Raw genomic sequence first — 27,249 nt, forward strand, 5'->3', positions numbered from 1 at the left:
TTTTTTTTTTTTTTAGGATTCCATATATATGTGTTAGCATACAGTATTTGTTTTTCTCTTTCTGACTTACTTCACTCTGTATGACAGTCTCTAGGTCCATCCACCTCACTAAAAATAGCTCAACTTCGTTTCTTTTTATGGCTGAGTAATATTCCATTGTATATATGTGCCACATCTTCTTTATCCATTCATATGTCAATGGACACTTAGGTTGCTTCCATGTCCTGGCGATTGTAAATAGAGCTGCAATGAACATTGTGGTACGTGATTCTATTTGAATTATGGTTTTCTCAGGTTATATGCCCAGTAGTGGGATTGCTGGGTCATATGGTAGTTCTATTTTTAGTTTTTTAAGGAACTTCCATTTTGACTGGTGTGAGGTGATACCTCATTGTAGTTTTGATTTGCATTTCTCTAAAGATTAGTGATGTTGAGCATCCTTTCACGTGTTTGTTGGCAATCTGGATATCTTCTTTGGAGAAATGTCTATTTAGGTCTTCTGCCCATTTTTGGATTGGGTTGTTTGTTTTTTTGTTATTGAGCTGCATGAGCTGCTTGTAAATTTTTGAGATTAATCCTTTGTCAGTTGCTTCATTTGCAAATATTTTCTCCCATTCTGAAGGTTGTCTTTTCGTCTTGTTCATGTTTTCCTTTGCTGTGCAAAAGCTTTTAAATTTCATTAGGTCCCATTTGTTTCCTTTTGTTTTTATTTCCATTTTCTTAGCAGGTGGGTCAAGAAGGATCTTGCTGTGATTTATGTCATAGAGTGTTCGGCCTATGTTTTCCTCTAACAGTTTTATAGTGTCAGGCCTTACATTTAGGTCTTTAATTCATTTTGAGTTTATTTTTGTGTATGATGTTAGGAAGTGTTCTAATTTCATTCTTTTACATGTAGCTGTCCAGTTTTCCCAGCTCCACTTATTGAAGAGGCTGTCTTTTCTCCATTGTATATTCTTGCCTCCCTTATCAAAGATAAGGTGACCATATGTGCGTGGGTTTATCTCTGGGCTTTCTATCCTCTTCCATTGGTCTAAATTTCTGTCTTTGTGCCAGTACCATACTGCATTGATTACTGTAGCTTTGTAGTATAGTCTGAAGTCAGGGAGCCTAATTACTCCAGCTCCGTTTTTCTTTCTGAAGATTGCTTTGGCCATTCGGGGTCTTTTGTGTTTCCATACAAATTGTGATATTTTTTGTTGTAGTTCTGTGAAAAATGCCATTGGTAGTTTGATAAGGATTGCATTGAATCTGTAGATTGCTTTGGGTAGTTTAGTCATTTTCACAATGTTGATTCATCCAATCCAAGAACATGGTATATCTTTCCATCTGTTTGTATCATCTTTGATTTCTTTCATCAGTGTCTTATAATTTTCTGCATACAGGTTTTTTGCCTCCTTAGGTGGGTTTATTCCTAGGTATTTTATTCTTTTTGTTTCAGTGGTAAATGGGAGTTTTTCCTTGATTTCTCTTTCAGATTTTTCATCATCAGTGTGTAGGAATGCAAGATTTCTGTGCATTAATTTCGCATCCTGCTACTTTACCAAATTCATTGATTAGCTCTAGTAGTTTTCTGGTAGCATCTTTAGGATCTCTATGTGTAGTATCGTGTCATCTGCAAACAGTGACAGCTTTACTTCTTCTTTTCTGATTTGGATTCCTTTTATTTCTTTTTCTTCTCTGATTGCTGTGGCTAAAACTTCTAAAACTATGTTGAATAACAGTGGTAAGAGTGGATAAACTTGTCTTGTTCCTGATCTTAGAGGAAATGGTTTCAGTTTTTCACCATTGAGAACGATGTTGGCTGTGGGTTTGTCCTATATGGCCTTTATTATGTTGAGGTAACTTTCCTCTATGCCTACTTTCTGGAGAAAAGGAATGAAATTGAGTTATTTGTAATGAGATGGATGGACCTATAATCTATCATACAGAGTGAAGTAACTCAGAAAATTGAAAAACAAATACCATATGCTACAACACATAGCGTTAATCTAAAAAAATGGTACTGATGAACCTAGTGGCAGGGCAGGAATAAAGATGCAGACGTAGAGAACGGACTTGAGGACACAGCGGGGCAAGGGGAAGCTGGGATGAAGAGAGAGAGAAGCACTGACATATATACACTACCAAATGTAAAATGGATGGCTAGTGGGAAGCTGCTGCATAGCACAGGGAGATTAGCTCGATGCTTTGTGACAACCTAGAGAGGTGGTATAGCGAGGATGGCAGGGAGGCTCAAGAGGGAGAGGGTACAGCGATATATGTATACTTATAGCTGAGTCACTTTGTTGTACACCAGAAACTAACACAACATTGTAAAGCAATTATACTCCAATAAATGTATTTTTAAAAAAAAGAAAGAAAGAAATAAGTTTTGGTGAGGATGTGAAGAAAAGGAAACTCTTATTCACTGTTGGTGGGAATGTAACAGGCACCATGGAAAGCAGTACAAAGCTTCCTCAAAAAATTAAAAATAGAACTACCATATGATCCAGCAATTCCACCTCTAGGTATTTATCCAAAGAGAATGAAAACACTATCTCACAAAGATATCTGCACCCGCATGTTCACTGCAGCATTATTTTCAATAGCCAAGACATGGAAGCAAGCTAAGGGTCCATCAATGGATGAATGGATAAAGAAGATGTGCTATGTGTGTGCATGTGTGCGTGCATGGTGTGTGTGTATGTGTGTGTGTGTGTGTGTGTATATATATAATGGAATATTGTTCAGCCACAAAAAAGAATGAAATCCTGCCATTTGTGACAACATGGATGGACCTTGAGGGCATTATGCTAAGTGAAGTAAGTCAGACAGAGAAAAACAAATACCATATGATCTCACTTATATGTGGAATCTAACAACAACAACAACAAACTAACAACCAAACTCATAGATATAGAGAATACATTGGTAGATTGCCAGAGGTAGGGCGTTGCGGGTGGATGAAATAGGTGAAGGTGGTCAAAAGGTACTAACTTCCAGTTATAAAATAAATAAGTCACAGGGAAGTAACATACAACATGATGACTGTAGTTAATAATGTAGAATTGTATATTTGAAAGTTGCTAAGAGAGTGGATCTTAAAAGTTCTCATCACAAGAAAAAAATTTAACTATGTATGGTGACAGATGTTAACTAGAATTATTGTGGTGATCATTTCACAATATATAGAAATATTGAATCATTATGTTGTATATATGAAACTAATATAATGTCTTATGTCAATTATATCTCAATTTTTAACATGCCTCTAATGGCACAGGAAAAAGGTACCAAAAGTGTGACTCTCTCACCAGAGATGGACTTAAGTACCCATAAACAAATGGAGCGAGAGGTATGAGACTGAGAAATCTTTGAAATATTGCAAATTTAAGATGCTTGGCTAGAAAAGAACTCAAGTGTGGCTATTGACACATTGGGGCTGATTTCTATTAAATGGATAAAAAGCTTACCAAATTTTGGAGAACAACAAGAACCAACAGTCATGGGAGAGAATTGGTCTTCTCACAGAGGGCATATGGGACAGGAATGTAATAGACATTTTGAATATGACTGTTGTGGCAGTTCTGTAATATGGTCACAAATTCTTTGGCATTTATCTGTGCTTGTGACTGCTTCAATAAGTATAGTAGAAGTGAAACTATGTCCCTTGGTCACTGGAACGCTCTTTGAGCCCTGAGCTGCCATGTAAAAAGTCCATCTTCCCTGAGGCTGCCATGCTATGGGGAAGCCCAAGCCACATGGACTTGTTGTGGTCAACAGTACCATCTGAGCACAGGTTTCCGCCATTTCAACCCAAGCATGAAACATGTGAGTAAAGAAGCCATCTCAGAAGTGAGTCCTCTAGCCCAGCTATTTGTCAGCATCCAGCCATTTAAGTCATCCCAGCTGAGAGCCCAGATATCATGGAGCAGGGAAGAGCCATCCCCACCATACCTCTTCTGAATTTCTGACCTACCAAATCTATGAACATAGTAAAAATTTTGTTTTACACCATTAGGTTTTCAAGTGATTTGATAGGCAACAGATGTTATGGACTGACTTATGTTCCCCCTAAATTTACCCTCAGTACCTCAGAATGTTATTATATTTGGAGATGGGCCTTTTTTTTTTTTTTTTTTTTTTTTTTGCGGTACGCGGGCCTCTCACCGCTGTGGCCTCTCCCGTTGTGGAGCACAGGCTCCGGATGCGCAGGCCCAATGGCCATGGCTCACGGGCCCAGCCGCTCCATGGCACGTGGGATCCTCCCGGACCGGGGCACGAACCTGTGTCCCCTGCATCGGCAGGCGGACTCCCAACCACTGCGCCACCAGGGAAGCCCATGGAGGTGGGCCTTTAAAGATATGATTATGTTTAAATGAGGCCATTAGGGTAGGACCTAATCCAATCTGACTAGCGTCCTCATAAGAAGAGGAGATTAGGGCATACAGAGAGACCCCAGAGACACTCAGATACAGAGTAAAGACCATATAACGACACAGTGAGAAGGTGGCCATCTGCAAGCCAAGGAGGCCTCAGGAGAAACCAACACTGCCAACACCCTGTTCTTGCACTGCTAGCCACCAGAACTATGAGAAAATAAATTTTTGTTGTTTAAGCCACTCAGTCTGTGATACTTTGTTATGGAAGCTCTGGAAAACTCAAGAAAAATCTTTCTCGCTCTCATTCCTACCCGATTCTGCCAGGTGAACCTTCAAACTCCTATTTTGCTAAGTAACCTTCATCCTCATTCTTAACTTTTACTTAAAATCCAGGCCTGAATGGCATCCTCTCAGAAACTGGATTTGGGATTCAGGGAGAACTAGGGAGTCTCCCCAGTGTGCATGCAGAAAGATCCAGTCTGCAAAGGCAAGCCAATAAAGCAGACGCCCAGAAATGAGCAGGTAAAAGAGGGGAGATTCTTAAACATTTCATTTTTCTAGTCTAATAGAATTTTCTTGAGGGCCAGCTGTATGCCATATATTCTGAGAAATGGCCTCATGTACCTATTGTGAACCCTCTAACTTGATTAAGTTGGCTCAAGTTGGTTTCCATGATGTGCAACCAAAGAGTCCTGAATAACCCACGTGTCAAGTTGAGTCCACCGGCAGTGGACATTCATGGGGTGGGGGCCTAGACAGAAGAATGTGAGAGGACTCCTGACCCCAGCCCTCACTCCTGGCACACCCAGAAAAAAGCTGGAGAGACCTTTGGTGAGGTCAGGAAGTCTCTACATGAGCAAGTGGGCAAGATGAGTCAAGGACATTTGAGTTATTACCGGAAACGTGATCTCATTTGTACCCATAGCCTTGAGAGGCCTGAGGAAATTTTAGTTCCAGAAAAATACATTGAAAAGAATGACAGAAACCTTTGACAATAGTGCCAGGCAGGCCAAAACCTAGAATGAACTGGATTTTTTTTTAAGTGCTAAGGAAAAATGTCACTCCAGAAAGAAACACAAGACAAATTGAATCTGCTGGCAGTGTGTTATGAAGTGGTTGGCCAGAATGAAAAAATAAGAATAAAAATAAAACAAAAACAGTGTTTCGGGAAGAAGCTGCATGTGTCAGAAAGAAAGCTCAGCTATGACCCAGCTGCTAGTAGGAAGGGAAAAGGGGGCAGCCCACACTCATTCTTAGCTTGTCACTCCTGACCAAAGCCTGGTCCTACGGCAGGTCCCAAACACGCAATGGAAGGGTTCTCGGATAGGATGAGGAGAAAGAGCAATGCTGAAAACCCGGCCTGGGGAGGAACTAGGGGACCAGTACACAAACCACAGCTCAGTCCTAGCCTAAGACCCAGAAGCTTCTTGTCCCTAAACAATGGCACATGTATCCTGATAGAGAAGCAGACATATCCTGATAGGCACATGAACCCTGATGGAAAGCAGCATATATCCTGATAGCAAAAACACTTATGTAGGGCTTCCCTGGTGGCACAGTGGTTGAGGGTCCGCCTGCCGATTCAGGGGACACGGGTTCGTGCCCCGGTCAGGGAAGATCCCAAATGGGCCCGTGAGCCATGGCCGCTGAGCCTGCGCGTCCGGAGCCTGTGCTCCGCCACAGGAGAGGCCACAACAGTGAGAGGCCCGCATACCGCAAAAAACAAACAAACAAACAAAAAAAACTTATATAAATTGAAACACTTACGTAAATTATTCTTGAATACTTGCATCCTAGGGGAGGATTATACTTCCCTGTGCCACTGATGTCAGGCCAGTCCATGAGATTCCTTCCAGCCAATGAAGTGTAAGCAAAAGTGTCATTTCTAGACAGTCACTTTTGGACCCAGTGTGTGGCTTGTCATTTCTCCTGTTGCTCAACCATGAGACTGGCAACATTCCAGATAGAGGCTGTTCCCAGGGTAAAAGCCATATGAACAAAGCTGTAATGACTTGTAATGAATGTGAAGTATAATGAGAAATCCTTGTGTTACCAGCCATTGTGATGGGGGGGAGGAGCACTTGTTACTGCAGCATCTAGCCTCTCCTGACTTACAACCTGCAAGATCAATAGCTTTGGTGATGAGAATAGAGCATTTCTGGTCACCAGGAAGAATCTACAGGCTTCAGGGATTGGCAGTGAAAGAGTATTTTGGGAAAAACCAGGGCAAACCCTGGAAGCTCAGGATCCAAGATATACATAAGAATTGGCTGGAGATAGGACTTCCCTGGTGGTCCAGTGGCTAAGGCCCCACACTCCCAATGCAGGGGGCCCAGGTTCGATCCCTGGTCAGGGAACTAGATCCTGCATGCCGCAACTAAAGATCCCACATGACACAACTAAAGATCCTGTGTGCCGCAACAAAGACCCAGTGCAGCCAAATAAATAAATAAATATTAAAAAAAAAAAAAGAATTAGCTGGAGAGAGCAGAACAGAAGAAATCCCCTGGAATAGCAAGTATATTATTAATTTCTACTCCAACTGAAAATACAAAGGACCAATGACATCTGTTAAAATAGAGGTTACTTTAATGAAAAGGGTTTGAGGGGATTTTGAGATTTTATTTATTTTTTTTCTTATTGTTTTTGAGTTAGGTTCTGAGCCAAAAGGTGAAGTGAGGATGAAACTGACTTAATTGAGGAAAAAGATCAAAGGGTGACAAATGCACACATACCCCCCTGAAACCACCGTTGGTTTTGTATTAGTCTTTGGAATATAGATCTACCACAGACCCACATACTATTTCTGTCTCCATTATAAAATCCAGTTCTAGGCCCCTATTTAAATAAATTCTCTATTGCAGCCTTACTTTGCTTTATATGCAAGTCCCTTTCTGGGGACAGGCAATCTGCCCCTGAAATTTTGCTTGGGGGCAAGGGCCCTATTTCCCCAGGCACACATTTTCCTTCTGCTGTCCGCCTGCCTCCTGGATTCTGAGTGTTCCACATCAGATTTGCTTCTCGGGTCACTGCTCACTTGTGAAGATAGCAGTACCACTTGGAATCTTCTCCCTCCCACCTTGCTGGCCCTTTGTCTGGAGTGAAACAGAGACTGTTGGGACTTAGATCACCGTTCTTCACTTGCAAGCCCAAGACTCTGCGTCATTTCTACATTCACTCAGTCTGCCCTGTGCTGGTCCCGCCAAGTGAGCAATCCTGTGCCCAGCTCTCCTCTCCTGCTGCTAAGCTGTGTTCGCCACATGTGAGCACATCACAAACTGCAGGGGCAGCTGGCATGCATGAAGGGACACCAGACCTTCAAACTGACTCAGCTATTTTTCATAAATGAGCCAAACCAACAAGAAGGACTCCACCAGGTAGGTTTTGTAAGCAAGCTCAAAAAAGAATTACATGACTCCAAGACTGGGAAGATCCAGCCTGACAGGTGTTCATAGGAAATGGGCCTGAGGTGGGGTCTGTTTGACCACGGGAACCAACTGTCTATTGCAGTTGCTAAAAAAGCTTTCAAAGGAAAGGTGGTATTAATCTTTCTCTAAATTTTTTTCTATATCTTTATTGTAGTATAATTGCTTTACAATGGTGTGTTAGTTTCTGCCTTATAACAAAGTGAATCAGTTATACATATACATATGTTCCCATATCTCTTCCCTCTTGCATCTCCCTCCCTCCCACCCTCCCTATCCCACCCGTCTAGGTGGTCACAAAGCACCGAGCTGATTTCCCTGAGCTATGCGGCTGCTTCCCACTAGCTATCTATTTTACATTTGGTAGTGTATATATGGCCATGCCACTCTCTCACTTTGTCACACCTTACCCTTCCCCCTCCCCATATCCTCAGGTCCATTCTCTAGTAGGTCTGTGTTTTTATTCCTGTCTTACCCCTAGGTTCTTCATGACATTTTTTTTTTTCTTAGATTCCATATATATGTGTTAGCATACGGTATTTGTCTTTCTCTTTCTGACTTACTTCATTCTGTATGACAGACTCTAGGTCCATCCACCTCACTACAAATAACTCAATTTTGTTTCTTTTTATGGCTGAGTAATATTCCATTGTATATATGTGCCACATCTTCTTTATCCATTCATCCGATGATGGACACTTAGGTTGTTTCCATCTCCTGGCTGTTGTAAATAGAGCTGCAATTAACATTTTGGTACATGACTCTTTTTGAATTATGGTTTACTCAGGGTATATGCCCAGTAGTGGGATTGCTGGGTCATATGGTAGTTCTATTTGTAGTTTTTTAAGGAACCTCCATACTGTTCTCCATAGTAGTTGTACCAATTCACATTCCCACCAGCAGTGCAAGAGTGTTCCCTTTTCTCCACACCCTCTCCAGCATTTATTGTTTCTAGATTTTTTTAATGATGGCCATTCTGACTGGTATGAGATGATATCTCATTGTAGTTTTGATTTGCATTTCTCTAATGATTAATGATGTTGAGCATTCTTTCATGTGTTTGTTGGCAGTCTGTATATCTTCTTTGGAGAAATGTCTATTTAGGTCTTCTGCCCATTTTTGGATTGGGTTGTTTGTTTTTTTGTTATTGAGCTGCATGAGCTGCTTGTAAATTTTGGAGATTAATCCTTTGTCAGTTGCTTCATTTGCACGTATTTTCTTCCATTCTGAGGGTTGTCTTTTGGTCTTATTTATGGTTTCCTTTGCTGTGCAAAAGCTTTGAAGTTTCATTAGGTCCCATTTGTTTATTTTTGTTTTTATTTCCATTTCTCTAGGAGGTGGGTCAAAAAAGATCTTGCTGTGATTTATGTCATAGAGTGTTCTGCCTATGTTTTCCTCTAAGAGTTTGATAGTTTCTGGCCTTACATTTAGGTCTTTAATCCATTTTGAGCTTATTTTTGTGTTTGGTGTTAGGGAGTGTTCTAATCTCATACTTTTACATGTACCTGTCCCTCTAAATTCTTTTTGCCTGTCTATATCTGGAGGAGGCTGTGGGCTCTGGCTTGTCAGGGTGAGGTTGATCCAGGATAGCTGGATTACAATTTTAACTTGAGCAGTGTCATGAAATTCACAGAAAGTTGGAGGGACTATTATAGATTAAAGGAAACTAAAGAGTCATGAAAACCAAATGCAATGTGAGATCCTTTATTTGATCCTAGATTGAAAGAAAAAGAAAACAGCTGAAAAGGCATTATTTGAATAATAGGGAAATTTTATATGGTCTATATATGACATTACTAAATTTATTAAATTGCTTTAATTTTCTTAAGTGAGATAATGATATTATGGTTTTGAAGATAATGTCGTTACTCTTAGAAGATACACGCTGTCATGCTAAAACACTTAAATGTGAAATAGGATGATGTTTCCAACTTTCTTTCAAATGGCCCAGAAAAAATAAGAATTACACATATATATAAAATTGAAGTGAAGGATATAGGTGCCTATTGTATTAGTCTTTCAATTTTTCTGTAGGTTTGAAAATTTTAAAGAGGAAATTTTATGTTGAGAAACCATGGAGATAAGAGGCAATTTGGGCTTAAAAAAATGAAGAATGAAAGAAGCCAAATTTTCTGTGTTCAATTATATGAGGAACTGACTCAGAGGAAAAGGATGGGACTTATTCAGAATGTCTCCAGAGAACAGAGGTAGGATCTAGGCATGGGAGACACCAGAAAGTAGATTTTGGCTTGAAATAAAGGAAACCATGTAATAAGACTCTCACACCTTGGCTACAGCTAGCTCTAATAGCAGAGAGAAGACAATTTTAAGTGAGAATGTGTTTGTCACTTGATATGATCTTTGGATTTTAACTGTCAGAGAATGACCAGCAAAATCATGGGAGCTGCTCAAATTTTAACCCAAGAACAAGGGAAGACTACCTCCAAGGAATAAAAGTTTAAAAAGCAGTAAAGAATTTAAAAAATTATTGAATAGAACTTATTCAAAATACTGAAAGCAACCTATACATGTACTAGATAACACAACCAGTAGTGTAAGAGATGATTCTGCCTGAGGTATAGATGTTGCCCCTTTTGATTTTCTTTCAACTCTTCTCAATAGTCAAGGTGAAAGGCTCAGTCTTGGGGTTTTATATCTTCAACTCTTCCCCAGAACCTTCAGTAAGCAATAATACTTAGCTAAAGACTGAAAAAAATGATTTTTATTTAATTTATATTTATTTTAATGGTTGCCTTCTTTTAAAAGTGACTTTCCTGGACTTCCATTTGTGGTAGTTAGATATTTTTTCTGTTTTAAATAAATGTACTAAAGTTTGAAAAATAGAATCAACTAAAAAAACATCATACCGAGGACTATACTGATTTGGCAAAAAAAAAAAAAATGTGCAGGGAATATTTCAATGTTTGTAGTTTAAGTAAATATTGAAAGAGGTTTTCTTTTTCTCCTGTGTAATTGAAGTGCTAGAGGCCATTCACTTCCAAACAAGCCTTTATGGCTGCCTTCTTTGACAACAAACTTCTGAAGGTCTCCAGTGTTGATATGAACAGATGACATCTCTTCCCATTGGATAAGATCATGAAAGTAGTCTGTCTTCATGATTCTTTATTCACTGTCTTGAAACTTCTGCAACTTCCCTTGAATTGCAGTTCTTTGAACTCTGGTCTTCAGCTCTTCTGTTGCTTTCTCTTTGATGATTTCTAAGTCTTTGAAGACTTACTAGCAAATATTCTAAGAAATGAGAAGGCTCAGGAACTTCCTTGATTGTGGCTTCCTGTCCGGTGCGTCTAATGCCTCAAGCAATGTTTGAGAGACATCACATAATATGGTGGCATCTACATCAGACTCAGTAACCTTTATGATCTTTTCCTTATGATCACTGGCCCTGTTGAAACATATAGATGCAAGACGGATATGTTACTTTCTTTGGACTTCTTCAATTTGTCCTACTATGTCTTATTTTATGCTTCAGGTGAGCATTTTTTCTCCTTTTAGTGTTCATGACTTCACATAATGAATTTTTCTCTGGTTTAAATATCATACTATCATAAATAGGAATTAAATGGGAATTGAAACAAACCTAAGTAAACCACTGAACCATCCTGCTTAAGAATATAGTCTTCTTGGGCTTCCCTGGTGGCGCAGTGGTTGAGAGTCCACCTGCCGATGGATTGGATTTTGTTTTTAAATCAGAGAGTGTTCATAAATAGAAAAACAATATTAACACCTGATTTTCTTAATTTAAAAATCATAAATTGAGCATTTGTATACCTGCAAATGAAAGTATTATCTAACAATGAAAACACTTATCTGGTGAAGCAGCAATTTCCCTCTCATTGGATAGGATCTTTACAGATAGTGACTGGATGATCAAATGTTAACATTACATTAGTCAAGTAGGATGGTGGAACCATTTACCTTTTGACTAATTCAATATTATATAAAGTTTTATGGCATAAAAGAACCTTTTAAATAGAATGTTCGCTCTACTGTATCAAACAGCCTAATCAAAAGAGAAAATGGGAAGATGCTAGTTCTGCCAAAATTTAAATCAGACAGCACATTTTCTGAATTATTATCAAGTTGTATTACTAAAACCAAATTATTAAAACATTTGTCTGATGAAATCTATTTTTCATACTGATTTCCTCTGAATTTTCCCTGTAAAGTTAAACTAGTGATATCTCATAAGAATATGCACCGTGGCTAGGTAAGTAAAATTTTCGAGATACCAAGAACACTCTAAATAATTCATGAAGTATCTCATGTCATACTGAGGCATGTCAAATTCAAACTTTTGTGTGTATTGATTCACTGTTTACTTATGGTCACTGCATGAAATTTTATTTTCATTTGAAAAAAATGTAAAATTAGTTCAGAGGAGAAACAAAGATGCCAAAAGAAATTAATAATTAACCACTCCTGTTACTGAATGGTCAGTAATGGGGAAGGATTCATTTGTATAGGGTAGATCATTTGATTCTATTGTGACCAAGAAGACTATATTCTTTTTTTTTTTTTTTTTTCCGGTACGCAGACCTCTCACTGTTGTGGCCTCTCCCGTTGTGGAGCACAGGCTCCGGACGCGCAGGCTCAGCAGCCATGGCTCACGGGCCCAGCTGCTCCGCGGCATGTGGAATCTTCCCGGACCGGGGCACGAACCCGCGTCCCCTGCATCGGCAGGTGGACTCTCAACCACTGCACCACCAGGGAAGCCCTGTCAGTTCATTTTTTAAAATATCCTTTGAAAAACAAATTTTTCAGTTTTGATAAACTCCAGTTTGTCAATTTTTTCTTTTATGGAGAATGCTTTTGGTGTCATATCTAAGAAAATTTTGCCTAACCCAAGAGCACCCAAAGATTATCATATTTGTTTACTTCTAGATTTATAGTTTTAGTTTTTATATTTAGGTCTATAATTTGTCTTGAGTAAATTTTTTGTATGGTATGAGGAAAAGGGCTAGGTTTATTTTTTTTTGCATTTAGATAATGCAGTTTTCTCAGTGCCATTTGTTAAAAAGATGATCCTTATCCTATTGGATTACCTTGGAAGTTTTATCAAAAATATATTGGCCATATAAATTCCCTGGCAGTGCAGTGGTTAGGACTCGATGCTTTCACTGCCGCGAGCACGGGTTCGATCCCTTGTTGGGGAACTAAGATCCCGCAAGCCGCGCGGTGCAGGCAAAAATTAATTAATTAATTAATTTAAAAAAGGAATTCCCTAGCAGTCCAGTGGTTAGGACTCTGTGCTTTCACTGCCCCGGGACTGGGTTCAATCCGTGGTCGGAGAACTAAGATCCAACAAGCAGTGAGGTGTGGCAAAAAAATTAAATTAAAAAAAAATATATATATATATATGTACCATATGTATAAAGTTTATTTCCAGACTCTATTCTGTTTCACTGATTATGCTTATCCTTATGCTAATACCGCGCTGTCTTGAATACCAAAGCTTTATAGCAAGTCTTAACTCAAATATGTATGTCCTCTGAATTTGTTCTTTTTCAAAGTGGTTTCAGCTGCTGCCCTTTGCATTTCTCTATGACTTTTAGGATCTTCTTGTCAATTTCCACACACACAAAAAAAGCCTACTGGGATTTTGAAAGGATTGCATTGAATTGATAGATTAACTTGGAGGGAATTACCAACTTAACAATATTAAGTCTTTCCAGTCCATGAATATGAAATGTCTTTATTTGTCTTTGTTAATTTTTCTCAACAATTATTTATAGTTTTCATGATACAAGTCCTGCACTTTTTTGTTAAATATATTCCTAAGTAATCTTTTTGGTAGTATCACAAATGAAATTGTTTCCTTAATTTCAGTTTTGGATTGTTCATTGTTAGCTTCTAGAAATAAAATTGATTTTTGTACATGGATCTTGCATACTCTGGACCTTGGTAACCTAGATTATTAGTTCTAATAGGGTTCTTCTTTGGTACATGCCTTAGGATCTTCTATATACAAGATCATATCATCACAAATAAGACAGTTTTATTTATTTTTTTCTAATCTATATACCTCTAGTATCTTTATTCCTTACTGCACTGGCTAGAATCTCCACTACAGTCTTGAATAAAAGTGATGAAAATGGGTATCCCTTTCTTATTCCTGATATTAGGGGTAAAGAATTCAGTCTTTCACCACTAAGTATAGTGTTGTTAGTTTTTCAGAGATGTCCTTTATCAGGTTGAGAAAGTTTGTTGAGAGTTTTTATCATAAATAATTATTGAATTTGGCCAGATACTTTTTATGTATTTATTGAGATGATAATAGAGATGATAATACGGTTTCTGTCCATCGCTCTCTATTAATATAGTGCATTACATTAATTGATTTTCAGACATTTAACTAACCTTATATTTCTAGGATAAACTCCACTTGGTCATGATATATAATTGTTTTTATATGGTGCTGAGACCAATTTACTAATATTTTGTTAAGGATTCTTTCATCTATATTCATAAGGAATGTTGGCCTGTAGTTTTCTTTTTATGTGTTTGTATATGTATTGCTTTTTGACTTGAAAACAATATTGTATGTATGCACCTTAAGATATACTCTCTCATGGAGTTTACAGTCCTGTTGGAAAGTCAGAAATAATAAAAGAACATAATTTTTTTTTTTTTTTCGGTACGCGGGCCTCTCACTGTTGTGGCCTCTCCCGTTGCGGAGCACAGGCTCCGGACGCGCAGGCTCAGCGGCCATGGCTCACGGGCCCAGCCGCTCCGCGGCATGTGGGATCCTCCCGGACCGGGACACGAACCCGTGTCCCCTGCATCAGCAGGCGGACTCTCAACCACTGCGCCACCAGCGAAGCCCCATAATTTTTTTTACATATACAATTATAATTGTGATTGCTCTAAAAGAAAGTAATAATATTATACGATTTATTTTTAAGTAACAGAACCAAGTGGAGACGGGTAGGGGGGCACACTTAAGAGGGTAGTAAGGAAGACCTCTCCGAAGGAGTGACATTCGAGCTGAAACCTAAAGAATGAGGCAGCTGGAAAAGGGAGAGGGGGTGAGGGAGGTTTCAGACAGAGGTGACAACAGGTGCAGAGGCTCCACTCAGGAAAAACTTTGATAAATTAGAGAAACTGAAAAAGGTGTGTTTGAGCCACCTAAGAGAAGAGAAAGACATGAATGACTAATGGATTGTGGGAAAAGAGATGCACGACTGAAAGGTAAAATGCTCTACTTCATATTCAAAAGGTATTGAATTCAGCCTTGAGCAAAATGAAAATGCCAATTAAAGAAGGCAAGGAGTTGCTTGGATGGAAGGATATTTGTTTCTAATCCTGTTTTCTGTCCCTTGGTAGGTTCTTAGAGGCTGAGGATGGTGGTACACTCACAAACCTCAAGATCCACCTGGTTGAATATGACTGCAGGGATCTTCAAACATCTTATACACCAAAACCCAAAGAAGAGAAGCCTGCCCACTGCAATTTGCTGGAAGTACTTGTATAAATGGCTCAGTATGGCTTTTATTCTTTGATGCTTATAAGGGTTTTTCTGGCATTCACGGAGTTACATGCCCATTCATCTGTCAAAACTGAAAGAGAAATCTTTCTCAAGAAAGTGTTCAAAGGCACATGTCTAAAAAAATGCAACATAATAAGACAAGTGAAAAATGCTAGGTCCTAAATATTCTAAGCATTCTGGGAAGCATGGGTACATTTTAAAACTGATTGCTGTTCTAATTCTCTGTGTATCATATTCATAGCTTTTAAAAAAATTACTGATTTCTTTGATGAAGAGTTTAGCAAATGCAGAAATTGAATCTTAATTTCAGAATGCTTTGATTGCTTCTAATTGCTTGTTGTTTTTTCACATGTCTGAGTTTAATATCACAGAAAGCTTTTGAATCATTAGCTCTGGAAAAATAACCCTGTCACTTAATCACACAATAAGTGAATTACAGGCATCCAGGCCAGCCAAGGGACCTGACCTGGAAGTTCCTTTCTAAGACTCAACTGGGAGATTCATCTGTCTTCAGCCATGCAAATCATTTCTCATCTTAGTGGAAAATTTCAGGATGGCGTCACAGCTATAAATTTCCAGGCTCATCTGGAAATTCATTGCCCCATCCGCAACTGAACATTCTAGGCAATGGAAGAAGCTTTGAGTTATATTCACTCTCTGAAACAAGGGACTCTTGAAGGTCTTGAGATGGGAAGGAAAGAGGCAGGACACAAATGCTACATAATGAAGAAGGGGCGCAGCGGTTGGGATGCCATGAAGACCAGCTGGAACCAGCTGCAAACAATGTGGCTGTGAGAATAGCCCAGGCATTGACCTTTAGCTCATTATACCTTCCTTGTAACACTAAAAATCACTCCCCCTTACACCTGACAGTTCCCAGGAAGACCAAAAAGGCCAGAAAGTTCCCAGTGGCCCAATTCCTGGGAAATCCCCAAAATAGCAAGAATATTCCTCCCACTCAGTAGCCTATGAAATTAGCCCATAAAAACCTATGGCCCCATTCCTGGGACCACTCTCACTTCCTGAGACGTCCACATTCTGCCTATAGAATGTGCATGTCTAAATAAATTTGTTTTCCCTTTACTCTGGCTGGCTCTTGAATTCTTTCCTGCCAAAAACCCTCACTTGGCAATCGGTCCTAAGACTCCTGCAGGTCCCATGACGTGACATTTCCCTCTCCTGCAACAGTCTTACCTTGCCAGCCTCCCCTTCTCCCTCTCCCCGCCTGCCTCGCCACCCCCACCCCCACCCCTGCAGCACTAACAGTATGATGCAGAGGGAGCCTTAAAATGACCTGTACCGCAGGTTGTGGTTAGCCCTTAGCTTAAGAACACAAACTTTGGAATTAGACCTGACTTCAGGACTTCCCACTTTTAGTTGTATACCCTAGGGAAAGTTATTTACTCTCTCTGAGTCTCCATTTCTTCATCTAAAGAATGGAGGAAATAATCTCAACCTCAAATGGCATAAGAATCAAACAAGATGATATATATAAAGCACGTACCCTAGTTCTCGGCACGTGATAAGCGCACATGAAATGGTAGCTATTAACGTTATTGCCGTTGTTGTTTCTATTTTTTTTTTTTTGAGATTGAAGTACAGTTGATTTACGATGTTGTGTTAGTTTCTGGTATACAGCAAAGTGAGTCAGTTATACATATATGTATATTCTTTTTCAGATTCTTTTCCATTCGAGTTTATTACAGGATATTGAGTATAATTCCCTGTGCTATACAGTAGGTCCTTGTTGTTTACCTATTTTATCAGTATATATAGTAGTTTGTATCTGCTAATCCCAAACTCCTAATTTATCTCCCCCATCCCTTTTTCCCTTTGGTAACCGTAAGTTTGTTTTCTAGGTCTGTGAGTCTGTTTCTGTTTCGTAGATAAGTTCATTTGTATTATATTTTAGATTCCACATATAAGTGATATCATATGCTATTTGTCTTTCTCTGTTTGACTTACTTCACTTAGTATGATAATCTCTAGGTCCATTGTCATTTCTATTTCTAAGTTCTGTCCGCCAGTCGTTCTACACACCCAACCATCGGTGGAAATCTTTGAATCTTATCAGTGGACGGGAGTTTTAAAATTTTGTTCCTCAACCCACTTAATTTACAGGTAAAGAAACTCATCTATCTATAAAATATCTAAGAGGACACACACTTGTCCAAGTTTGTACTGAATGACAGAGCTGAAGTCTCTTGATTTTCAGGCCAGAGTTCAATTCTGCTCGAAATGCTCAAGTACTTTGGTTACTCTTGAGTATGTGCAGAATTATTCGTCCTGTTTTCATATTTTTATGATCAGTTACAGTTTTAGTTCTAGCTTGCTATCATGTGCGACTTAGGCTAACCAATATACTCATCAGAAAAAATCCAAGAACAGTATTTTTTGTACCTAAAAATAATTAGAAGGTGAAAAATCTAATTGGAAGAGAAATATTTTGAAAATGGTACAAAAAGAATACAAAATAATTAGAAGAAATATATACACAAAGAAATATTGTAGGAGAATAATGACTTTGTTATAAATGATGATAGTTTTCTTTTTAATATTCTAAAGGACTTTTTCCAGGAAAAATGATGTTTGATGTGAAGTTTAATATATACTCTTCATACATGTATGTTTATATTACTAAAACTTTTTAAAAGTTTCTCTTTTTCTTCCTAAATGTTTCAGCTAAACAAGAGTGAAGGTTTTGGAGAAGGGAGGAAGGGGAGAGAGACCTGGTGCTACTTTTCCCCTGTGACAGAAGGGAGTTTACCAAGAAACAGAAGATGGATACCACACTGTTGGGTGGTAAGTACCACGGTTCCACGGCCAGAAGGACTTCACTGAAGTCCAAAGCAAAAGAGGGAATTCAGTAAGTGATTCTCGCTTATAGCTACAATACTGAGCTGGGAGTTGAGGAGAAGCGTTCTTCTATTGTGCTAGTTCAGCATCGCCTCAGCTTTGTTCTCTTGGGTCTCCAGCCCGTAGTGTCACCAACTCATCCCTGACCTGGGAGGGTGTAGCCCAGGAAATTTACTGAATACATGAGAACAGTACTAGTACTGCTATGGTTACTTGGCTCAAATTAAATATTATAAGATGAAGTAAGATTCCTTTTATTCTTATTTACATAAGCAAAATGTGCTAACTGTAAATAATTCAAATAATATGAAAAACCAAATCCTCTTTACCCACAGTATGTGGTACCTTACTTTTTTTTTTCTTACTTGACCATATGTCTCAAAGCTCTTTTATGAAGTAAATATAAATCTACCTCATTTTTTTCAGTCATCATGTAGTATTCCACAATATAAGTGTACCATATTTCATCTAACCCTTCTCTAACAGAGGAAAATTTCTCTTTTTCCAATTTTTCTTTATTATAAATAAACCTTCAATGACTAGCCATGTTTATTTTATGAATATCTGTGAATGTTTCAGAGGAACGAGTCTTAGAAATGGAATTAAGAAATCCAAGAAAATGCTTATTTTAAAGTTTGATAGCTATTTCTAAGTTGTCATCAAAAGAGATTGTACCAATTTACACTCTTAAAAACTGTGTGTGAAGTTGTCCATTTCCACTTGATAATACTGGTATCAATCTATTGAATTTTGAACAACCTGATTATTTATAAAGTACACCTTGTCGTTTATTTTGCATTTCCTTTATTTTGAGATTAAGCATCTTTTTATATTTTATCAATGTTTTAATTTTTATGGTTATCTCTTCATTTCTTTTTCCCGGTTTTACATTTTATGTCTTTTAATAATTTTAGGAGCTCTTAATATATTTTGTATATTATACTTTGCTTTACATATTTTACAAAGACTTTCACTAGGACCTTTAGTTTTAGAGTCTTATTTCACACAGAACTTTAAATTTTTTGAAATAAGGTATTTTTATTAATGGCTCCTGGAATTTGCATCTTCCCTAGGAAGGCCTTCATCACCCCCTAAAATTCTAAAAACTGATATGCTGTGTTTTACTCAAGTTCCTTTCTGATTTGTTATTTTTTTTAGTTTAGTGTTTATAGAGTTTAATCCACTTGGATTTTGTGTGTATGATGTGATACTGGAATCTAAATTATTTTTTTCAGGATTTCCAACCCTCTCAATATCATTTTTGAACAATATGTCCTTTTTGCTCTGATTTGAAATGCTCCCTTTTTATATTCTAAATGTCCCTTTGTCCCTGAATTGTTCTTTTTGATTCAATTTGTCCTTGTTTTTATTCTGAACCAATACAACATTCTTTAATTAACATACACTTGGCATATTTTGATAACTAAAAATTCAGGTCCTTCCCCATTGTTCTTTGTTTCTTTTTCTTTACATTTTTTGGTTGTTCTCGTGCATTTTCTCTTCCACATGAACTCTAAAATCAACTTATCAATTTCAATAAATCTCCCGTTAGGATTTGTATTGAATTGCATTGAATTTATGGATTAATTAGCAAAGTTGACATCCTTAAAATATTGAATCTTTCCTCCTGAAATATATGTATCTTTCCATCTATTCAGGTCTTCTTTTGTATCTTCACTAAAATTTCATAGTTTTCCTCATGTGGATCTCACACTGTTCTTGTTGATTTATTCCTGGGAGATTTTTTTAAAGCTTATGTTGTCACTGGGAACAGGATCTTTAGATTTGGGGTTTCTACAGAGAAAAGCATATGAGAGCAAAAAGAAAGCAGGAGGTGAAAGAAAGGAGAGAGAAGAAAAAGAGAAAGAGAAACAAAAGGTAAGATGAGATGATACAGGAAGAAGATGGGAGAAAATGTGATTTTTATTGAGTACTTATTATGTGACAAGCCCTGTGGCAGAGGCGTTCACAAGCACCATTTCGTGCACTCTTCCTTGCCAGGTGGCTCGTCCGAGAAAATGAAATTTGAAAAGGTCAGCAAGGGAGCATGTAACAGGAAGCAGAAAGAGAACAGGTTTGAAGTGAAATCTGGGAACCGATCCCAGATTCCATTCTCACCAGCTGTGATTTTTGCTCCAGTCACCTAGTTACGTTCCTTGCTTGTAAAACTTGCATAATATCTGTTCAGGTGATTGTGAGGATTAATTAGAATAACTTATCTAAAGTGTCTGGCACATTAGATGCCATTCTCCATAAGTGCCAATTCCCCTCCAGGAACCCATCGCTTCCGGCTCCACCCCACCCCCAAAACGACTTTCCTGCCATGGCAAAGCCAGAGTCTGCTCAGAACAGCGTGAAGCCTTCATGTTAATGTGCAATGGGGTATTTATTCTGTGAGAGCCTAATACCCAGGAACACATACATTATGTTTTTAAGAAACATTGTAGGAGAAACAGTTGTTAGTAGCCATGATCTGAATCTGAAAAAAAATCACATACTCCAAAAAAAAAAAAAGTCAGCCATTTTTACAAAAGGAGGCATTGTTGAAATTTGAATCCTTATTCAAGCCCAAATCCCTAGTGAGAAATATGCTCTCTTTCTATCCGAACAATAGTTCCTTGTCTCGAGACGATGCTGGCTACATAGCCCTGGAAAGCATCGAATCCCCATGGTGATGGCAGCGTTTTCTCCCAGGGACGCTGGAAACACCGTCTGGAAGAACCACCCGACCCAGGGCTGTGGCCATTGAAAGGACGCTCGTTCCCAGTCTAACAGGAAAACACAACTGGTCCTAGTGTCCTAGCTATGATGTCTCGTATTTGCTGCAGGGCTTCCACCCTCCAGAGTTGTCCTTATGAGATGTGAGTATGAAGTCGAAAGAGAGAAATTAAGTAAGTCATACTGAAATGCCCCAAATGAATATTCTTTCTAGGCAGCATGTACGTTTGTTCCCAACATGGTGCTCTTATTCGTCTAGCACATGTTTGAAGCGGCCTGCATTTAAATCCTCCCTCTCTGCAGTTGGGAGCTCTTGAGAAAATTAGCTCACCTCTCTGAGCCTCCTTTCTTTCGTCTGAAAAATAGGGTTAATAACAAGAACCTCAAAAGATTGCTATGAGAATTAAATCACACGAATACAAAAGCGTGCTCATAAAAATCAGAATTATTCTTTCATCATACAGGGAATCGCATTCAAAGCCCATAAATGTCTCCAGTGGTTCTGTGTTTCACTTTTCAAGGGGAAATTTGATTTCTGCGATAGTCAAATGTCGTATGATTCTGGGACTAGTAAATAATATGTACTATTAAGCTAAGCAACTACAATTTTTTACTTTTTTTAATGGGGTGGTCTCATAAATATTGAGACTCGTTCCATACGCACTGTGAAAATTAACCTCAACCCATTAGATCTATATTCAAATTGTAGCCAGAAGCCAATCACGTCTCAATATCGCCTCTGCTACCACCTGTTTGGGTTAAAGCCATCATCATCCTTCTCTAGGATTATTGCAAATAGCCTCCTTCTAACTGGTTTTCCTACTTCCACTATTGCCCTAAAAATATTCGGAGCAATGGCGATATCATTGGAATAAATGTATCATCTCCCCAGAAGAATACTTTGACCATCGTTATTTAGATATTCACTTATTCAACAAACATTTATGGAGCCTCTACCATATGCCAACGTTGTTCCAGGCTCTGGCAATACAGCAATAAACAAAACAGATGCAGATCCCTGCCTCATAGAATGGTTTCATAAAGACTGGCTGAGATCATTGCTGGAGAGAATCTAGAGAAGAAGTTAAAGGACTGAGTTCATGGCAGTCAGTCCAATGGCTAGAAGTCAGGGTGATAAGAAGGACCAGAAATGAGACTGAGAACTGGCCGGGAAGGTGAGAGGAAAACTTGGAGAGTGCGGTGGACTGGCTGTCAAGGGAAACAAGTATTTCAACAAGTTCAGGTGCATTTGCTACAAAGCCACCTTGTCATAAGTTACCACCAGGTATCCCATGTGAAGGAGAAGATACTGGCTCCTATAGAATATACCAAGTTTGGGGGTGGTTCCTCATGGATAAATGATGGCCACAGGAAAAGATGGTTACTGTGATTGAAATGTATTATTTTGTTTATATATACATTTGAGCTGATTTTACTTTTGCAACCAAAAAATACTGCATTGACACAATTTAATCATTGGCATAACACTAGGATCTTTTCTTTCATCTTCAAATGTTCTGTCTAGCTGACTCTTGTCCTTGCAGCAAATTGTCCAATTTTGAGAGGTAGAACTATAAATCTAAGTAGTTGTATGTGTGGACAGACTGCCGGGAATTTGTACGAGTAAATTTCATAGATGTTTCAGGAGGTACAGACTGTTTTTCTTGCCCCCTCCCTTATTTTCTGACACTGAGTCTTGGAAGTTTCTGGCTTTTCATTGGAAAAAAAAAAAAAAACGAATCGTGGAAACAAACACTTCAAATTATTCATTCATCAAGCTTCGCACAATCTGGTCTTTAATCTTTCACTTTTTCTAAGCGCATTGGGTTGGGCGAAGCCATATGGTTGTAATGCTGGGAGGGCTGGGGAAGACTAGATGTGAGACCAGGGCAGAATTGGGGGTTGTTGACAAAGAGCAGGGAGAAGAGGATCTGGATTTCTTTCAGAAGCCTGAAACTTTGGAGGGCAGTCTGCGATCGGGGATGAGGGAGGGATGCTGCAATTGGTCAGCTTGGGTCTGACTAGCTAAGTAGAGGACATGAGGAACACATGGCCAGAGCCCTGTGCTACTCATCCCGGTGAGATACAACTGTGGGCAAGTCAGCGCCCTGAAATTCTTACTACAGGAAACTGTCACCTGCCTCTCTGTGAGAATTACAATTGCAGGCAATTCATAAAACACCAAGGGACTTCCCTGGTGGTGCAATGGTTAAGAAGCCACCTGCCGGTGCAGGGGACACGGGTTCATACCTGGTCCGGGAAGATCCCACATGCCGCTGGGCAACAAAGCCTGTGCACCACAACTACTGAGCCTGCTCTCTAGAGCCCGCAAGCACCAACTCCTGAGCCCCCGTGCTACAACTACTGAAGCCTGCATGCCTAGAGCCCGTGCTGCACAACAAGAGAAGCCACTGCAATGAGAAGCACACTTACCACAATGAAGAGTAGCCCCTGCTCGTCGAATCTAGAGAAAGCCTGTGTGTAGCAAAGAAGACCCAACACAGCCAAAAAAATATAACAGTACATTTAAAAAGAAAAAGAAAACACCGAGCAGAGCCATTTGCTACATCTCTTATCAAGTTATATCAGATGGCAAGTCACCCTTACTCTGTGACCTAGTTATAGAATATCCATTTCACAGAAATTTACATTGCTTCCTTTTGTGAGTTACAACTTCCAGGAACTCATCTTTAAACCCCAAATAGTATATGAAAACGTACACCGCAGACTGTATATTGCTTTTCAATGTAAGGAAAAATACTACATGTAACAGCATGGTATTCCCCAAGAAAACTGGGTAAAGAAGACAATGCCCAGCTCTGTGGGTGACATAATGGTAGGAAATAAACTTTACTCCGGAAGAGGTGAATGATACACATAGCATGTTGCTGTTTGTTACTTCTTTAAAGGATGGGGTCTGTAGGTGCCGGTACTCAGCATTCATCCCTGTAGAAGTTGCCCAAACAGATTGCATGGAGCTATATTCTGCTTCTCTACAGGGAGAAAGCAATTGTTTATTATTTAGGTTTACTTCTCAAATGGCTTATTGAAATACTTAGGACTAAGTATGTAACCCGTCCATGTCTTATTCATTCAACAAATATTTCTATTATATTTCAGGGGCTAATCTATGTGTTTGGGATGTGTTAGTAAACAAAACAGGCAAAACCTTCTGCCTTCTTGGAGCTTACATTCTAGTGAGGGGAGAAAAAATAACAAAACATAATAAATAGTTAAATTATATAATATGTTGGAAAGTCATCAAATGCTAGGGAAAAGTAGAACATGGTAAGAGGTTTGGGCTTACAGGAGGAGGGACAGATTGCAGGTTTTAATAGAGGAGACAAGGTCAGTCTCATTAAGAGTGTGACACTTGAGGAAAGATTTGCAGGTGAACTGGTTAGGTAAGTGGATTTCTGGGGGAAGAATGTTTCAGGCAGATGGATGAGCCAGGGCAAAAGTCTTAGGGCAGAAGCAAGCCAGGGACGTGCAAGGAATAACATGGAGACCAGCATGGCTGGTGTGGAGTCATGAAGAGAGAGTCAAACAGGAGATGAGGTCAGAGGTAGCCCCAGAGGCAACCCTGCTGGTAGAGGGCCTCATTGGCCACTTTAAGGACTGCGGCATTTAGTCTGGGTGAAATGGGAAACTCTTGGAGGAGTTTAGGCAGAGAAACTATACCATCTGTGTTACATTTTAGAAAGATCACTCTGGTTTCTGTGTTGGGAATAGTCTCAAATGGCACATTTTGGAACAAGAGGACCAAGGAGGAGACTCTAGTGATAATCCAGGTGAGAGATGATGATGACTCAAACCAGGGTGGTGGCCATGGCAGTGCAGGGAAGTGGTGTGAGTGTGTGGAGTCGGGAGTGAGACCAAGGTTTTGGGTGTGAGCAGTTGGGAGGATGGAGTTTCATCAACTGAAAGGGCGAAAGCCTCTGATGGATAGGTTTGTGGGAGAAGATGAGAACATCACTTTTAGGCATGTTACATTTGAGATGTCGGTGAGGCATCAAGTGGACATGCCAAGTAGGGAGTTGCATATATGAGTCTACAGTTCAGGAGAGAGGTTGGTCACAAGATGGAAATTTGGGAGTTGTCACTGGGATGCACCAAAATGAATAGGTCTTGGGGAATACGGGGGAATAAAATGAAGACTGAAGGGGAAGAACCAGTGACGTGGGAAGCAAATGAGAAAACCTATGGCATCCTGGAAGCCAAGTGAAGAAATTATACTGAGGATGAGGGCATGATCAACCACGCCACTGGATTTACAGGTGAATTTCCTCTGTAAAATGCAGGTAATAAGAGCGCCTGCCTCACAGGCTTAAATGACATAATTTATGTGAATGGCCAATCAGTATGCCTGATGCCAGTAAAGGCTCAAAAATACTACCTATTATTTTTATTCCTAGCACCTCTGAAAAAGCACTTATCATTATAAAGCTGTACATTGTTCAAGCTATCCCCTAGGGGGCGCGCAAGGCCTTCCCTTTGTCCCCATTAGTGGTGTTCCCACAAAGGAGACCTCAAACTTAGGTGTAGAGCAAAATGGACTTCTAATGGCAACTGAGCCGTTTGTAGTTAAGGTGGAAAAATCCAATGCAGTGGGTGTCAGAGTTCAATGTGGATAAGAATTACCTGAGGGGCTTATGAAGATAGAAATCCACAGCCAACCCAGCCCCTAGAGAGTCTAATTAGGTAAATTGGGAGGGGACCTGGGAACCTGCATCTTCCCCGCCCCAGCTGATTCCAATGTATGTCCCCCCACACTGCTGCAGCGTGGGAGAAATGAAAGAGTAGAATAACTGGGCTTCCCTGGTGGTGCAGTGGTTGAGAGTCCGCCTGCCAATGCAGGGGACACGGGTTCGAGCCCTGGTCTGGGAAGATCCCACGTGCCACGGAGCAACTGGGCCCGTGAGCCACAAATACTGAGCTCTGTGCGTCTGGAACCTGTGCTCCGCAGCAAGAGAGGCCGCGACAGTGAGAGGCCCACGCACCGCGATGAAGAGTAGCCCCCGCTTGCCACAACTAGAGAAAGCCCTCGCACAGAAACGAAGACGCAACACAGCCAAAAATAAATAAATGAATAAATAAATTTATTAATTAAAAAAAAAAAAAAGAGTAGAATAACTGACTTGTAGCGAATATTCACGTCCTCTCTTCTTGGGACCTTGGAATGACTTTTGCTTCTCTTTTTTCCTATCTCTCCCGTACAGCCAATGAGGTAAGCCAACCCTCCTCTAGCCTGGGAGGACCTCAAGGGACCAGGGTGGTTCTACAGAAAGCACGCTGGGGTGGGCGGCTTGGGCTAGCTTTTAGTGTGTCCACATCAGAGGACACAATGTAGTCCCTCCTGGTCCTTATCTGGCCCCCCAGATTTTGGGGGGGACCTGTCCAGTGTTTTAATAAAATTTAAATTTATTTCCAACATTTAAAGCTCAGGAGATTTCACATTCAAACGTAGGTTTCCTGTTTCTCCAGGACAATAAGAAGATTTGAAACCTGGTTCCCCATTCCCACCTGACAAACTGGCTTCGCTTAGGCTCTGGGCTCTGTAAATTGCCACCATCCCCTTCATTCCTTACTGTTCCCCCGCCCCCAAATCAAGGCCAAGTGTCAATTGCCATTCATCATCATACTTATTCTTATATTTTCCTCAAAGATGAAGGGAAGATGTTTCTTTGGAAAACAAAGATATAACAAGGAAGCCTAGTGTTTTGAGAATAAATTTTCTCACACTGGCCCCTTTCTCTCATTTATATTACTTGCCTGGCTTCTCTAGGCATTTAAGCTTGCTATCTCCTATCTAGCTCTTAATCCAGAGGTGAAAAAGTTGTTCTTCTATTAAAAATGATCTGGAATATTATTCAGTATAAAAGGAGTGAACTACTAACACACACAATAAAATGAACGAATTTCAAAAATTAGACCAAGCAAAAGAAATCAGATATAAAAGCATGATAATGTATAATCCCATTTATATGAAATTCTAGAAAAGGCAAGACTATAGTCACATAAAGCAGAGCTGTGGTTTCCTGGAACAGAGATTGGCTGCAAAAGGCATGTTTTGGCATGATAGAAATGATTTGTTATCTCAGTTAGACTGGTGCTTATATATGGCAATATTCATTTGTTAAAACTCATCAAGTTGTAAATTTTAAATGCATGCATTTTATTGCATGCAAATTTTATCTACTGAGGTTGATTTTTAAAAGTTATGTAATAAAGTTGCCAGAGAAAAGAGAGAAAATCAAGTGGGTCCTTGACTAGGGTTTTTTTTTTTCCCATCACTGTCTACTGTAGTAGATGGCAGGACAGGATTCGGGGCTTTAAGATTCACAAGGATCATGACCAATATTTAAATCTTCTAGACATACAA

The 27,249-nt window shown here is 39.4% G+C and overlaps 2 long non-coding RNA genes across 3 annotated transcripts in view; both read left to right on the forward strand.

The window, feature by feature from the left end:
* Nucleotides 1–16,930, forward strand: part of LOC113620016 (uncharacterized) — a 72,775-nt gene extending 55,845 nt beyond the window's left edge. The window contains exon 4 of the long non-coding RNA XR_003432620.1: nucleotides 15,131–16,930. This is a non-coding gene — a long non-coding RNA (uncharacterized LOC113620016). The remainder of the gene's footprint in view (nucleotides 1–15,130) is intronic.
* A 283-nt stretch (nucleotides 16,931–17,213) lies between these two features.
* On the forward strand, nucleotides 17,214–23,131 carry LOC113620017 (uncharacterized). 2 transcript variants are annotated; one of them, XR_003432623.1, is made up of 3 exons: nucleotides 17,214–17,414; nucleotides 17,976–21,010; nucleotides 22,814–23,131. It is a non-coding gene; the product is annotated as an uncharacterized LOC113620017 (long non-coding RNA). The 2 variants fall into 2 exon arrangements; XR_003432622.1 differs by having other exon boundaries at nucleotides 17,976–18,095; nucleotides 19,924–23,131.
* The last annotated feature ends 4,118 nt before the right edge of the window (nucleotides 23,132–27,249 follow it).

Source organism: Aethalodelphis obliquidens, unplaced genomic scaffold (assembly GCF_003676395.1).
Source record: "Aethalodelphis obliquidens isolate GAN/ISIS:26980383/991018 unplaced genomic scaffold, ASM367639v1 scaffold7, whole genome shotgun sequence".
Taxonomy (NCBI): domain Eukaryota; kingdom Metazoa; phylum Chordata; class Mammalia; order Artiodactyla; family Delphinidae; genus Aethalodelphis; species Aethalodelphis obliquidens.